Raw genomic sequence first — 15,256 nt, 5'->3', positions numbered from 1 at the left:
AGCTCTACATTGGGCAGAACTTTGTCGCTTTATAGTAAGAGAAAGACTCTTGAATTAAGAGAATAATGCAAGAAATATGAGAGCCTAAGACTCTTATTTATAGTAATTGAATTTTTAAAAACTACCATCATAGTTACTTAATGACCTTATACTTATATAAACAACTAAACACCTCTTTATAATACTATTTTAAATAGATTTAACGATGTTTGTACTAAACTAATGTCGAAAGTATTCAACACTAGTCTTATAATGACCGCATTGTCGATACCTTTCTAATGATATATATATATATATATATATGTGTGTGTGTGTGTGTGTGTGTGTGTATGTGTGTATGCATATATGATTTATACTTTATTTTAATACGTAAATATGTTATTATAAATTGTAAATCGTTCATACGAACTCCATTTTTGATGCTCTCTATATCCATGCGTAGGTTGAGACGTACTCTACAACTTTCATTTAGACTCCCTCGACTAATTTCGACTTTATTTTTGAAGTTATATTTTTAACAGGCCGGGACATGAAGAGTTCGTTAAAAATTCATAAGTTCTTCATCCAACGTCCATTTTCATCTGTCTTTTTACCGCTGCGCTACTATCAATGAGATATTCAATTCTCATTTAGGTTACGTTGGCCAAAAATCGATCGATCTAAAATTCGAATTTCAGGTTGTGCACTACTATGCCAAATCTTAGAAAAATCATAACCTCCTCATACGGAGTCATATTTGGCCGTTCTTTTTATGTATGCTCTCGGTTTAACGTATGCTACGACTTTCATTTAGATCTCTAAGGCTAAAAATTACTTTAATGTAAACTCACTTTTTACGTCATGAAGTGTCGTGCCGGTTTAGCCATAAAACTTCGATGGGTCATCACTTCTTTGTTATAACTCGGATTTCAGCGTTCTTTATATGTACGGAACCCTTGTGACATATACTATTATTTAGTTAAGATTATTTATTCTAAATAATCTTCTATCAAAAATTCATTTTTGACACTTATTGTCTCCAAATTGACTAGCATGAATCTACGGTCGTTATAATAAGGAAACCATGAGGGGGATGAAGTATACCGGTGAACGCATCGTTCAGAAACACCTACACTTTGCGAGCCTGCTAGCGTTCCACTACACTGTCTAGAATAGTCCATGGTCGTCATCTATACTCCTCTAGATGACATGATCATCTTAAATATTGAGGCCTCTCATTATTTTATTTCATTACTCACCATCTATTTCATCTACCCATCTTCCCAGCATATAAATAGGTATAAAATACATATACAATTTAAATCAAGTAAAACATGTATATTTTAATCATCTAGCATAGATATCAAAAACACGGATATATGCATACATAGCACGTAATTTATATTAAATACTTTATATCTATGTGTAAGATGAAAGTAACTATGCACTTACTTATTAAAGTGATGATTCCCAACTCGGGCAGCACTTCGCTTCTAACAATCTTATTTTCCTTCGATGAAACCTAGTATCATTAACACTAGATTTTAGTCTAATATTTATAACGACTCTTTTCGAGCGATATTGTTTTATAAGTGTTAATCAATACTTTTCAACCACTATGTACAGGCAGGGGTCAGACATGAAACACCAGAAGGTAGGACCATTTTTGCATTATAGCACTTCTAAAATCCAACAACCCATGCGGCCATTCAAACCGGATTCCCTATACCATGATCAATTCCAGGGGCCAAATCCTGGTCTTACAAGCAAGTTCCATGGGTTACCCCCATGGCCTTTCACACAAACCTACAAGGACAGAAAGCAAAGCTAACATGAGGCGAACCCCTAGTTTGCTAGACTGTGTCAGGTGTTCTCATCCTGTTTCGAATCCCAAAGGCTTCATTAGACAAAACAGGTAGAAAGACACTCACACAACCCTCGACCTGAACCTAAACACTAACCCAAAATTACACCACTTCTGATGCTTCAAACCTTTAGACAAGATAACCTGAAATCCTTCACATCTGCTTCCCTGATCACATATGACTATTCAACATCATTCCTTACATACGCTTCAATTTGTACTACAACTAAAACCAGATGTCCTTATATCCTTGAATATGAAACTCCGAGGTGAATTGCACTCATAAATATTTCCATCTAACGAAGCTATCTCCCCCACTTGGATTTAGCTAGACTCTAATGCCTTCCATCCAATTCAAAATTTTAACTCAAAAAAATAAATTCACTACTTGGTCCATGCCACCAAACCAACATAAAAGCAAGGAGATTCCGAATCAATAAAACAAAACCCAAGAGTTCCAACACAAAATGCAATCCAAAAATCATACCAACAATCTAAACATAATAACCAACCAAAATAGAACCAAAGTTGATCAAGAAAATATCATTCAATAGATGATCTAAGAATTACAACTGAACCAATGAAAACATAAGCAAATAGATACTGAGGACATCAATTGATGCTACATTTGAAGAGGGTTGATAACTCAAACTCCGGCCCATAGGACTCTAACTGTCCCATGTCGTCCATCCAGTAGCTGCTTACCTAGAGGGGATGGATCCAAAGCCACCACATCCGCTCTCAGAGGACACTCAGCCTTAACATGGTCTGGCTAATTGCAAAAGAAACATACCTTCAACTTCCTCAGACTAGAATTTCGGCTGTAGTCACACTCTTGACCGCAACTGAAACATCTAGAAACAAGCAGGCGAAAAATACCCCAATGAATCTGACCACATCTCTCGCAAAATCTGCGAGTCTCTCAATTTCCTGAAACGAATGCCCGCCACTTGAGCCTTCTGGGATGTAGCTACTGATGCATGATTCTGATCGTACTTCCTCTTCCATTGATGGGATTCCACTTGTAGTTCTCTCTCCCTGGCTGCCTCCACCAAACCGGAAAGACTCTTACGGCTCAAGATACTCACATGCTCTAGGATCTCCATCCTCAACATGTCATGAAAGCGAGTCATCCTCATCTCCTCCGAAGCTACATACTGAGGAAAAACATCACTTACTCACTCACACACACAAACACAAACACACACACACACACACACACTCTTTCTCTCTAATCTTGGTGGTGATCTCATCCATTGTCTCTTTAGTCTAGTTTGGCGAAAAATATTCCCGAGTCAACTGCTCAACTTCAACTCCTTGCTCAAAATTTCTCTTAAATCTGGTGACAAAATCCTCCCATGAAAAGGTCTCGACCACATCTGGTTCAAGGCCATGGGCAACCTCGCGCCACCTCAACTAAGCTCTATCATGCATAATATATGTCATAAATCTGACCTTGGCCTCTGCCAAACAGAACATGGCATGAAAGGCAGTCTCCACATCGGCAATCCAACGCATACTGATGATTGAATCCTTACTCCAAAATCAATAAAGGGCTCCAAAAACATCGAACTCCCTGAAGGAAACCTCCAGAGTCTAGAGTCAAACGGCCTCCAAATCAGCCCAAAGAATCCTAAGGCGCTCATCCATTATGGAAATTAACTCATCTCTAACAGAGTTGATGGAACCAGGAAAATCCTCTCTCATGAACATAGAAATCTCTACAGCTACGATGTTGTGAACATCCTCCTCACTCAGGTTCCCATCACCAACACGAAAGGCCGCCATCCAGAATCTGAACTGATATAGGAACAACATCAAAATCAATGCACAATTCAAACCCACACTATGCCGACCCACAAGTTCCTCGGTAATCCTGAAACAATCCCTGATCCAAGTATGGATCATGTGTTTTCAGTAATACGGGTCCAATACTACCTTGCACACCTATCCATACCTATTTTAAGGACTATTCCAAGACTCCCAAGTTACTTCGCATCACTCCTTTAAACTCCTTGCACACATGTATAGGTCTAACTGTATGCATAAAGTTATACTTCCTAAGCTCTCTTGTTAGGATCCTTCCCTTCTGATAAACCCGAATTGCTAGAAATCTTTACTAACACTGCCGATTGCCTCACACATTTAAGTTATACACAATTCAAGTTCAAATAGATAGTCAACTAAGTAATTCTACCCTAAACCCACAACCAAACAAGGAGTAAGAATAAGGATAAATCAATCATTCTAATGTTGTGCAATCCTAATCTTATACACCTCTAAAACATGCATCTAGAAAATAACATTATCAATCTAGACTTCAGGAAGCACACAGAAAACAATTCTCTAGGCTACAAGGCATTATAGATGTCAGACAATTCTACCATGTAATTGCTAAGTGGATCTAGCATGCATAACAATTGATAGCACAAATACAAGATTATATGAGTGTATTAGGAATTACTTACTTCCTGCGCTCCAACTGACTATACGCACCACATCCTCCAATTAGTATATATCTTTTTAAGAAATCATTTTCTTGAATAAAATTATTTTCTTTCCTAAAAACTCATTTAGAAAATCTCTCACTCCTCGATTTGAGTTCAGACACACCATATGGTGCGTCTGAATCCCTCAAACCAAGGCTCTGATACCAACTTGTAACATCCCAAAAAGTACAAAGAGAATTTCCGTTTTAAAATAAACTAACCAACTAAAACCTTTATCTCAAAAACCATTAAGTAACATTTGATTGATTGAAACCATACATTATAAAAAGTTAAATTTACAAAACTATGGAAACGAACATCTTCGATGCGTGTGTACAATCTCGCTGAGCTCTTCTCACGAACGATCGAGAAAATGCTTAATCCAAAACTATAAGAATAAAGCTTAGTGAGTTCTCTAGTATACCACACATTCCATCATACATACAATGCATCCACAAAAGTGCTCGACTCTAGTGCCAAACAACCAAATCTCCTATCCACATAAACATACGTAACAATCATACATGAAATAACGAGTTTGCTCAAAACCCCGGGTGAATGCTATGGGAAAAATCATAGTATTAAATATTGCAATAGGCTACCCCCATGGTCTTTCCCTACAATGTCAAGGGTCACATCCTGGTCTTATAAGCAAGTTGCATGGGCTACCCTCATGGTCTTTCACTGCAATGACAAGGGCCACACACTGGTACCATGGGATACCCTATGGTCTTTTCCAGCAATGCCAGGGGCCACATCATGGACTTAAAAAAGTGCCACGGGCTACCCCCATCGTCTTTCCCTACAATGCACAAAGTCATATGTAGTTAGGGATTATATATACAGTCGAACAAATGATCCACCCAAAAGCCAACAATAAGACAAGCGCATAACAATCAGACATTAGACCAAGTGTTCTCTAGCTATCCAACTTAGACTTCATAGAACCCAAGCTATCACTACCACATGAAGATATAACATAACTCATAACCTAAACTAACATAGTACATTCCCTTAAAAAGTATCCTTCCCTAGTTACCCTATCCTTGACAACTTAGTTATTAGAAACTTAGTTTCACATTAACGTCAATCAACAAATAAGAGCCAGCTGGCCAACATGCATACACTACCAGACAAGTAACTATACTGAGAAGACTCATCTCACGGATAGTAGCTAAAACACAATACCTCACACATTGGATAGACAGGTACAACGAGACACCTAACAACAATAAAGAAGTACCCTCTCAGTTTACACACTAAAACCATAATTTGACCAAAAGTCAACCATGGTCGAAAGTCAACGGTCAAAGTCAACCCCGGTTGATTGTCACGTCGTGGCCACTCATTGGTAATGTTGTGACATAGTTAGGACAATTTAGCTGCGAAAACGCCCATCATCACATCAGAACACATAACACGTCACATCATGAGAATCTATTTGGACAACTTAAGGCATTAAGCTCTTAATCCTTCAAGCCAAGCCTTCAAACTTTCCAGAAGGCTTTCTCTAACCCAAAGGACCATAAAAATCATAGTTTTTTAAACATGCATGTCTTGAACACAAACTAGGTCAATATGAAGGGAAATTGAAACCAAAACTCATGCATGGAATCCATAACTCACTAATCTTCCAGATTTGGAGCAAGGGTCACAAAGGAGTCTCAAGGACTCATAAAGTTGCCAACTTTATGAGATCCCATCACTCAAAATTCCTTAATCATCAAGAAAAGTGAACAAAACTCTAGATCTAATATGCTTGAGCTAAAAATTCATGAACTTGAGGACTTGCAAGGGTCCTAAATCAACTCAAGATGATGAGGGAAAGGCTTGCTAGCTGAGATGATGCACTAAAGCTCCTTCTCTCTTCGTCTAAGATTGAAATCACCAAAAAAAAAGCTCATAATAAAAAATGGAGGATTAGGGTTTCTTGAGGGTGAAGGGAGGTTATGGAGGCTGGGGGTGTGCAAACCATATCTTCTCATTTCCCTTAAATAGGGCGCAAAACATGGAATTAGGGTTAACCCCTAGGTGGCCATCACGTCGTGACTTACAAATATGAATGCGTGTTTCTACATCAATGGTCATGTCGTGAGGCCTCCTTCCAGCAAGTCAAGAACCACTTGACAAACCAAATTATATGTCTCTTCATACATGGCCACCAATAGATGTATCTCATATCATGATACATCTTTTCATGCTCCTGGATAAATAGAAATTTTCAATTTTTGTGCCTCATCCATTAAAATCTGTCGGATTCCACCCGAATAGGGCACACAAATCCTGCCATGTAGTGTCAACAACCCCTGGCTATCATAATTAAAAGTTGATACCTGACCAACCACCTGATCGCTCTTTCGATTCTCCTCCTTGATGGCCTCCGACTGCACAACCTTAATCTTCTCCAAAAATGGAGTCACAATTGTCTTCCTTAAGCATAGATTCTGAATTGGGGTACTAACCGCACTGCAAATCATCGCATTGGCCACTACATTGGCCTTATTGGGATGGTACAAAATCTCATAGTCGTAATATTTCACTACATCAAGCCATCTCCACTATCTCATATTTGAGTTAGGCTGATCCATCAAATACTTGAAACTTTTCTGGTCCGTGTAAATGGTACACTGGACCCCGTACATGTAATGGAGCCAAATCGTGAGTGTGAAAACCATAGCCCCCAACTCCAGATCATGAGTAGGATAATTGGCCTCATGAGGCTTCAACTGCCCTGAAGTGTAAGCGATCATGTGCCCCCTCTTCGTCAAAACCGCACCCATACCTAGTATTAATGCGTCACAGTACACCACAAAATCCTTGATTCCCTCGAGGAGGTTAAGTACTGATGCCTTACAAAGCTTCTGTCGTAGAGTCTTGAATGCCTCCTCCTGCTCTGCCTCCAACGGAAGGTGACATCTTCCCTCTTCAACCTAGTGAAAGGAACGACAATTTTGGAGAAGTCACGAATGAATCTCATGTAGTAATCTACCAGCCAAAGGAAAATATGAATCTCATATGGAGTCTACGAAACTTACCACCGCATAACCACTTCGATCTTGGCCAGATCGCCTAAAATACTATTCAAGTTGATAAGGTGTCCCAGAAATTGGACCTGGCACAACTAGAACTCACACTTGGAGAACTTGGCGTACAACCTCTCTTCCCTAAGAACTCCAAGAATCTTACGTAGGTGCTCCTCATGCTTCTCCTTGATCTTAGAATAGACCAAGATATCATCGATAAAAACAATCACTGATCAATCCAACATAGGCCTACACACCTGGATCATGAGATCCTTGAACATTGTCGATGCGTTGGTGAGCCAAAAAGGCATCACCATGAACTCATAATGCCTATAACGAGTTTGGAAGGCTATCTGCAGAATTTCCTCCTCATGAAGCCTCATCTGATGGTAACTAGATATCAAGTCAATCTTAGAAAACCAAGACGCTCCCTACAACTAATCAAAAAGATCATCAATCCATGACCATGGGCACCGGTTCTTCACCGCCAGCTTGTTCAACTCTTGGTAATCAATGAACATATGGTGTGAACAATCCTTCTTCCTCACAAAAAATATCGGTGCTACCTATGTTAAAGTACTCGGCTGAATGAACTCCTAACACAATAGCTCCAGGAGATAAGAGGAAAACTCCTGCATCTCGAGTGGTGCAAGGAGATATGGCGCCTTGGTAATCATGGAAGCACCAGGGATCAAATCGATCCTAAACTCTACCTGCCTCTCAGGAGGAACACAAGGAAAATACCTAGGGAAAACATCAGGAAATTCCCTCATAATTGGGACGTTAGAAGCTGACTTCTTCCCCTTAACCCAAAAATCAACAACATATGCTAGATACCCCATGCACCCATGGTGATGACACTGACGCGCCTTAGCGGCAGAATAAAAAGCAGACCTAACTCTGGTACCCTCACCATACATAGTTATCACTCCTCCTACTTACATCATAAACCATCACCAACTGGTTTTCACAGTCCATCAGTACTCCAAACCGGCTCAATAATCCATACTGCAATCATGCAAATATCCTCCATCGTAATAAGGATAAGATCAATAGGAAATCTATCGCCGAAAATCTCCAACACACAATCTTGTTATATCATAGAAGCCAAAATTGTGCGACCATCAGCTTTAGTGACCCTCAAGGTTCGATCTAAGGCCTCACAAACAAGATTGAAATCTCTATAAAAGGATGTCGACTCAAAAGACTGAATCACACCCGAGTCAAATAGCACTAAGGTGTTGGATAAGGTGTCTATGTCCATAACTATAATTGGTATGTACTTGAACCGATTTAGCATGGTCCATTTGGGTTGCATGGCACCAGAAAAATTTGATAGGATGGACATTCAAGAAGAGTTTATTTATGATTTATTAATATATTATAAGTTCTAATATATTAATATGAAATCATAATATTTAATTAGTATTGATCAAGAATTAATTTAGTGATCAAAAGAAACTAATTAAATATATGGCGATTGATTGTGTAAATCAATCATTCTTATAAAGTGGGCTAGTGATCCATGTTTCTTTTGTTGGGCTAAACCAATGTCATAACACATGGATAGTCCATGGAGGTTTAAACCCATGGAGCATAGGAATATGGAAGGACATACACATTAGGGCTTGCATGGTTTAGCCTCACTATATAAGAATACCCTAAGCTCTTAAAATTAGCACTAGTAAGTCTTTGGAAGAGCTATAGCCGAATTTGGTGCATGAACATTATCTCTCAAGTCCTCCATTGTTAGTGGTGTTGTGTGACGCATTTGAGGCATCACATTTGGGGTGCTAGGCTCTTAAAGCTTTAAGGAATCAAGCTACAAGAAAAAGGTATGTCTTCTATCTAGTTTTTTGTTGTACAAGTACCTATGTTTGTATGCTAGATAGGACAATGCTTTGGAAAATCATTTTGCATGTATAATTAGAGAAAACATGGATCCAAAGCATATAGGGATGTATGTGCACCTTAAGGTTGTTAGGACGCTCAAAACCCATAAGTGGTATCAGAGCCTTGGATTGTTTTCTATTATATAGTTGTTGGAATATGATTTTGCAAAATAGAAAATGTTGTCTGCCAGCACCTACTCGTCGAGTTCATGCTTGGACTCGACGAGTTGGTGCATTTTGCCTTGAACATGACGAGTCCAGCAATGGGCTCAATGAGTTGGATGATTTGATAACAAGTTTTTGAGTTTTTTTTTGGCCAGAATTGGATTAGGATCATTACCGTTAACTATTTTGACTCGTTAAATCTATTTTTTATGATATGGTAATGAGCACCCTAATCTAATTACAAGGTGATTGTCATAATTTCAAGATTTGTATTAGTTAATATGATTATGCTAATTTCTTGAAGATTGATCATATGAATTATCTTGTTCATACGAGTTTAAAAAGTTCATAGATAAATTATTTGATGATTTTGCTAGATAAAATTATAATAAAAAATGTTTTAATGAACTCCATAACTTGTCCTCAAGTTATGGATAAATGAAAAGTCTCTTGTTAAAGAGCCGTTAAACTCATAGGTTATAGAAAAATGAAGAATTTCATTTCAAGGCCATTAAACTCTTATGTTATGAATGTCAAAAGTTTTGAAGAGTTTCAAAACTTGTCCTCAAGTTTTGGAATTTGTAAAGTCACACTTATGATACTTTAATTTCAAACCCTAGAATTTTAAAAGTTTAAAACTCAACCCTTATTCTATTATATTATTAAAATTTAATACTTATATATATGTATAAGATAAAGTCAATCTTACAATTATTAGGCCTCATTCATGAAGCCAATCTTTGAGGAGGGGTATAAGCTTAATGCATATTAATTGGTAGTTTAATGGGTGTCCATTATCATTGACCGCTTCCTTGATTGGTGGAGGGTTTTTAGCCGAATATGTAGGATAGGACATTAATCCTCATTAAAAGGATAATGAAAATTATAAAGTAACTAAATGTTTTAGTAATTCCCAATCTTATTTACTTTAGAAAAAATGGGAATATGGTGTTATTCCATGAAATTGCACTTTGTACCTTGCTAAGTCGTTAGTGGAGTGTGTGTGGTTAACCAGCACACTAACTTGGACTAACAAGGGTGGAAAAGGGTAGCTTAAAGTTTGTCATAGATCGATGGAGCATGTGTGGCTTACCGGCACATCAATTAGGTCATAAATAACTTTAAGTGTACCACGCACATTTGCATGGCGCATCGATTAGGCCGTAAATTGTAACAACCCGAATTCAGGTATTCTTCTGTTTTGGATTAAATTGTTAAATTTAGGGTTTGCATGGTATGCGAGTACGTTGGGCGTACAAGGTGTACGCTGCGCGTACTCGCGCGCCTCATTTGGACACGTTCCCCCTCAAGTACGCGGGGCGTACCCAAGGTTACGCCCGGCGTAACACATTCAGATCCAAACCCTAATTTCCTTTGATAGGGCTATAAAAGGAATGTGTGGCTGGTCTTCTCAACCACCATCCCTCAGAGTGAAACCCTAAAAAGAGTGTACCCTCATTCTTTGGCCTTTGTGTGTGTGTTCTAAGCTTGGTGGTGTCATTTCAAGGTTGCAAAGGAGAAGAAGAGCTTGTTGGAGAGGATAGAAGTGGTGCTCAAGTGTAGATCTGAGCTTTGCAAGGGCTAAAGCTTCATTTCCAGGTATAAAGTTTGGATCTTGTCACTTGGTTCATGTTGTATGCTTAAAAGGTCATTTTCTAGTGTTTAAGTCCCAAAGGTGGAGACTTTTGTGCAAATGGCCTCCATAAGCTTAAATACTTCATATTTCTGATCTGTTGGAGTTGTAGACTCATAAAAATGGCATCTTGGACGTGAGTATTGCACCATGCATGAGATCTAGGTTCTTGAGTTTGAATAAAAGGTTGTTATGTGATGTTGGAGCCTTTACAGCCATGCCAAGGCTTAAAGGTCTCGACTTTATGGGTTTAGACACAATAAAGGAGCCGGATCTGGAAGTTGGAGTAATGTCTTAACCGATTAAGACCAGAAATGAAGAGTGTCTGATTCTGATGGTTACGCTGGGCGTAACTTCCAGTACGCGCAGCGTACTGGGTGGAGACCCCGATCCAGGGGGGATTGGCGATGTACGGCCCACGTACATCTAACAGTACGCCCCGCGTACTCTCAGGGTTGACGTTTGTTGACTTTTAGGGTTTTGGTCAACATGAGGACTTTAGGTCAAGGAAGGGTAAAATAGTCTTTTACCCTTTGAAGAATAATGATAAGGGATAAAGTTTTAGTGGTGGAAGTCTTTGCGCATTAAATAATAATATTTTTATGTTTAGGCGAGGTAGAGTCGTCGTTGAGATTCAGTGATAGCGAGGACACAAGATCTTAGACTTTCCATGAGGTGAGTCTTCTCACTATACTGTACCCGGAAGGGTTTGACTGTGGAACCGGATGGTCGAATATGATATGAGATATATGCATTATGTGTGATAAGTTAATCGTTATATATGCCATGTATGATATGCTTGATATGGGCCGGAAGGCTTTATGTTATGGGCCGGAAGGCGTTGTGATGTGGACCGTAAGGTTGACGTGGGTAGGACCGGAAGGTTTACCTAGTCGAGACGGAAGTCCCCTGAGACACATGGACCGGAAGGTCAGGGCCTGGAAAGGCGTATGTGCGTAAGTTGTATTTTGGGGAACTCCCTAAGCATTTATGCTTACAATGGTTGTGTTATGTGCTTCAGGTACTAGCGAGGACCGTGGGAAGGCGCCGGCGTTATCGTACACATTATCGGGGGAAAACTATTTTTATGATCCTTTTGATGTATTCAGTTGTGACAATATTGTTTACGTTTGAACTTGAAATATTAATCGATGTTTGGTGTTTGCAAAAATGAAAGATTGGTTTTAAAATTTACGTCGTTACATAAATGACTTTAAACATGCCATTGAAAAGTTCAATGAATCTCAAAAGAATCTAGAAATTCAGTTCATTTAAAACTTAATAATCAATGTCGTTTTTCATGGTAGAAATTGGTAAATCGTCATTTACGTACCTTCAAATATTTTGCATTTAGGACTCTCATCTAATCTAAACTTTGTCTTTTTTTTTTTCAGATGTCTTCCAACAATGCTTCTGAATCAAACCCTACAGGCTCCTTCTCTCTCATGAATCTTTGTGGGAGATTCATATTTGATGCAACTAATTTCAATGACTGGATTAGGAACATCAGGATGGTCACTCTCTATGAGGACAAGGAATATTTCCTTGATAAGGAGCTCAAGGTTATTGATGAGTCTTCTGCTACTCCTGAGGAGATTGTTCAGCACACTACCCATGTGAAAGATGCCACTAAGGTGTCTTACATCATGTTGGCTACCATGACAGCAGAGCTCCAAAAGTCCTATGAGGAATTCTACCCTTTTGGGTTTATTAAGACCACGCTGATGGAGACATTTGATGAGCGGTATGCCGCGTTGACTGAGGCTGCAGCCGCTGTAGCTACCGCAGCTGTGGCCGCTGCCAGACCACAGGGAGGTGACTCCTTGCTGTTCCGGGAGTTCAGCAACACGAAGCCACCTGAGTTTGATGGGATGCAAGATCCGATCGCTGCGATGAGATGGATTGCTGATATCGAGGGATGCTTCTACATTTGTTCATGTCCGGAGCATCTGAGGGTACGGTTCGCCTTGAACCAGCTGCGCCTGGGAGCAAAGGATTGGTGGAAGTTCGTGACAGCGAACTTCACTTTGGCAGAGGTTTCAGCTGTGACTTAGGAGAGGTTTACTGCTATGTTCAGAGACGAGTACGTTCCCCCGGTGGAGAGGGAATGGTTGGTTCAGGAGTTTTTGACCCTCAAGCAGGGTAATGATTCTGTCACGGTGATCACGCGGAAGTTTCATGAGAGGGCGATGTTTTGCCCTGAGCAGGTGTCCACGGAGCAGGCTTGGATGAGCCGGTATTTGGGTGTGCTGAGGAGGGATATCCGGGAGTTCGTATCGAACTCATCATACCAGAAGTTTGCTGAGTTTCAGGCGAATGCCAGGAAGCTTGAGATCGAGTTGGAGACCCAGGCCAAGGAGGAGGCCGAGTCTCAATGGGTGGATCGGCGGCCGGCTCAGTCTCAGCCGGCAGCCAATCGGACCAAGTCCGCCGATTCGAGATCGGGAGGTCAGAAGGGCCGCACTTGCGGAAAGTGCGGCAAGTGTCACGAGGGGGCATATCGATCAGGTGCTTGCTACAAGTGTGGCAAGGAGGGGCACATTGCTAGGGATTGCCCCAAGGGGTTTATGGTTTGCTTTCATTGCAACCAGATCGGCCATCGGAAGGCACGAGTGCCCCCAGCTTCGCCAGGGATCTACGCCTACTGCTAGGATTACCGAGACTCGGCCGGTGAAAGCCGAGGCTCTGAAGGCTCGTGGGAGAGAGTTTCAGTTGACTGCGGAGGAGGTCCGCACGGCGCCTGATGTCGTAGTTGGTTGTATTCTTTCGCGTATTTACTTTTATGATAAAGTAGTGTGCTTATATTATGATATGTGTAGGTACTTTTCTTGTGAATTCTGTACCTGCTTTGGTACTGTTTGACTCGGGTGCGAGTCGGTCTTTTGTATTGCTGGATTTTAGCTAGCACATCGGTATTGAGCGGGAGGTGATGAGTCGACCCTTGCGAGTTTCTATTGCGGATGAGAAAGCGGTATACGCCACTGATGTGATTCGAGGATGTGTGCTTGAGATTTTTGGGGTCGAGTTCCCTATAGACTTGGTTCCTATAGCGATGGGGGATGTATGCGTCATCGTGGGCATGGACTGGGTGAGTAAGTTTGCGGCAGTCGTTCTTGGACTCGGCGAGTCTTGTCGAAGAGTCCCAACATTTTCTGGTTGAGTCGAGAATCGGTGAGTCAAGGGATGACTCGGTGAGTTGGGTGCGAGTGGACTCAGAGTTGTTGGACTCGACGAGTCTCGGGGTGACTCGATGAGTCAGGTCGCGGATTGAGGGAAGATCTGAGCTTGGGGACTCGGCGAGTCATTGGGTTGACTCGACGAGTAGAGTTAGTCAGGGGTTGACTTTGACCGTTGTCCAGAGTTAACTAGTTTGACTTTGTAGTGTTAGTCAGCCAGGGTCAATGTGGTATTAAGTAGAGATATGCTTGTGTTGTAGGAGGACGATAGCTCGGGAGATCGAACGCTAGTGATTCCGAGATACGCGAGGTGAGTCTTCTCACTATACGTTACCTTGAGTGGTATTTCGAGTTGACCAGAGGGTCTTATGTGCTATGTATGAGATTATGTGTTATATTAGAGATTTTGTGCTATGTGTTAGCTGTATGCGGTATGATTATATAGACCGCACCGGAGGGTCCAACGATCCAGATCGGACCAGAGGGCCCAATGAGCTATGACTGGACCGGAGGGTCCGACGAGCTACGGGACTGGAGGGTCCCGCTGAGACATCTTGACCGGAGGGTCGGGTTTAGCCTTGAGTGGCGTATTTGTGATATGTGGTATTTTGGGGAAATCACTAAGCATTTATGCTTACATTTGTTGTGTTTGATGTCTCAGGTACCAGCGAGGACCGTGGGAAGGCGACGACTTGACTTGTACACACCCATACCGATGGAGTTCATGCTAGAGAGATCATGGGATTTGATTTCAAAACAATGTTGTTATGGATTTCAGATTATGATATGATATACATTTTGTGGTTTAAAAATGAAAAATTAAAATTGGAAATTTTACGTTGTTATAAGTTGGTATCAGAGCCTTGGTTTGAGGGATTCGGATGCACCTTCGGGCGTATTTGAACTCAAACCGAGGATTTGAGAAATTTTACAACCAAAACCACAAATTTTTTAAAAAGAAAAAGAATTTTTGGAGACAAGCAGAGTGGAAGGTGTGTACGGTCAGCCAGCGCCCGAATGGTGAATCCCTAAAAT

Source organism: Lactuca saligna, chromosome 3, assembly GCF_052625555.1.
Source record: "Lactuca saligna cultivar CGN05327 chromosome 3, ASM5262555v1, whole genome shotgun sequence".
NCBI classification, from domain to species: Eukaryota; Viridiplantae; Streptophyta; class Magnoliopsida; order Asterales; family Asteraceae; genus Lactuca; species Lactuca saligna.
This window is presented reverse-complemented; position numbering follows the sequence as displayed.